Source organism: Nilaparvata lugens, chromosome 4 (genome assembly GCF_014356525.2).
Source record: "Nilaparvata lugens isolate BPH chromosome 4, ASM1435652v1, whole genome shotgun sequence".
NCBI classification, from domain to species: Eukaryota; Metazoa; Arthropoda; class Insecta; order Hemiptera; family Delphacidae; genus Nilaparvata; species Nilaparvata lugens.
In genome coordinates this window covers 80,121,742-80,124,305 of record NC_052507.1, presented here as the reverse complement: position 1 = coordinate 80,124,305, position 2,564 = coordinate 80,121,742, and positions in this window count along the sequence as shown.

Here is a 2,564-nt window from a genome sequence, read left to right as displayed (position 1 = left end):
TTTATAGTAATTCCAACTGCATAATGGTCGATAATATCAATTTTTAACACTGCTGGTGATAAAGAATTAGAATCTGGATGTTTTACAAATATGTGATCTATGCATGAAGAAGACATAGAAGTTTCCCTAGTTGGCTTATCTATACAACAGATAAAGCCCGCTTCATAAAGAACGTCAAGATACCTGCTGCTAAGAGTATTTGTTTGTTCGTTGAGAATATCACAATTCATATCACCGATAACCACTTGGACTTTATTGTTATCATTATTTTGACAGTAACGAACCTCCAATCCGTCGATAAAACTGGCCAAGTCAGTACCATGGCAACGATAAACGCAAAGTAGATTGTAGTTTCGATTATCCTTATCACATTCCAAGTTTAAGCAACGCAGGTCGCCAATATCTACTTCCTGGCAGGCGGACGGCAGGCTTGTTTCAGATTAGAATCATTTTAGCAAGCCTTATAAAGTTAAGCCCATGTGTCACACCTGACAAACGATGCTTGTATAGCTTCTAACAAAACAGTTAATGTGATAATCAATTATTCATTACCTGCGCACTTGTCTCAGTGGCCCGAATGAATTGTTGACATGTTCAACTTTTGAAGCTAGTGGAATTCTAAAAGCCAGCTATATACTGTTGATAGTTGTTACTATTTTGCTCGCAGATAATGGAATAGCCAGGTGCGACATAGGCTTATTAAAAGTGAAGAGTATACTCAAGTACAACAATATAATTTAATGGATAAGGATAAATGCTGAAGCTGCTGCATTTACACCAAAGTTGTCAACAAAAAAAAATTGGTACATGAACAGTTTTCTACATAAAGTTGATGTTCTTTTGTAGAGCAACAGAGTAGAGTACTAGTTTTCAAAGAATTAGCCTAAAAGAGAGTGTATAGTCTGCGTGGACTTGTAGAGGTAGAAGATTTTGTTCGCAACTTTTTCAGTGTGTCTCATACTGGTTAGGAAACTAAACTTTTTGTTTAAAACAAGGATATCTAGAAATTGTCTCATTGTTGAGAACTCAGTTGACAACTCTGGTGTGAATGTGGCCTAACTTAAACAACTTAATTATTGAGTAATTTTAGTTTATTGCAGAAAAACTACATAACTTACATGAATTTTGCATTCATTAATAAGGCATCTGATCATAACTAGTTTATTGAAAACCAAATTAATAGTTGACAAAGTTATAACAGCTTATTTCGATTCAGTAAAGAATGACCATCATGCCTATTAATTTATGCATAGCTAACCATGATATTAGTTTTTTGCAATAATTTGCATCAAAGCACATTGAAAATTCACATCTTTGACAATCTCGGCAATGTATTAATTTCTTGTATATTATGAGGAAAGCTTTTTAGTTAATGTGATATCAAAATTAACGAGATGATATAATAAAGTTATGATGTTGGATGTTCGGTTACTATTGTTAGATGCAGAATGGAAACTGGGTAACACACACGATGGCTTTTGATGTTCACACTTTCTATCTGTCCATTTACACTGTGTAATATGTTTTGGTATCTGAAAGAGAAAAAACAAACGAATTATTGATTGATCGAATAATAAAAAATAAGTTGGTGAAATTTGAAAATAACATTTAAAATTTTCAAGTTCGAGTGATGGGTAGGAGTGGTAGAATAAATATTTTGTAATATACTTCTACTTACAGTTCACACCAACGTGGCATAGAGGATTCTCCCACCTCTATATAAAAATATGGTCCAATGGAAACAGAATGGACTAGGTGCTACATCTCTTCTGTTTGCATTGGAATATATTATAGGCGTTTTGCGCTAAGACTGATTTGCTTGAACAAAGTGAGGAAGATAGAAGATGGGGGGAGAGGTGAGTGTAGGCATGGATCCGGGTGTAGTGGGCAGATGGGGAGATTTCCAGGGTAGTCAGTGCTGATTTTTGAGGGTAGTAATGTAAGTCGGGAATATTCCCATTGGGAAGGAACTTATGATTGGGGAATATTTCTCTGCCCAAGAAACCATGGGAATATATAAATTGCATTGAAATAGTTTATAGTTATCAATTTCAATCACATTTGACAATCATAATCAATAAATCATCCATTCAAAAAAGCAGTGTAAATAGCTCACAAATTACATCAATGTTTAATATAATTTGGCTAGACTTTACTTTGATCACCTATATCGATGAATCGAGTTGGGTTAGATAGTATTGATACTGGAATTAAATACTATCGGTTTTACTGATTCAATTAAAGCAAAGCGTCCCCTTCTTTATTCTTTATCATAATAAGTATATCATCAAAATGATAGTAAGAGGAAAAATAAGGTAAGCCTGTGCTGTTCCACTCCCAAATTTAGATAAGGTTACACATACTCCAAAATATGTCAAGTCTTGTAGTTCTTCACTTCACAAAATTCTCTGCCATAAAATATTTTCAAATTTAGATGCTTCAAAACCAAACCCTCGTAGAAAGAATATTGTACATTATTATCACAAAAAATGAAATATTCACATACTAATGAAATTTTGAAAGAGCGAACATTCTAGTATGTTCTTTATTTTTTTATTTTTGGT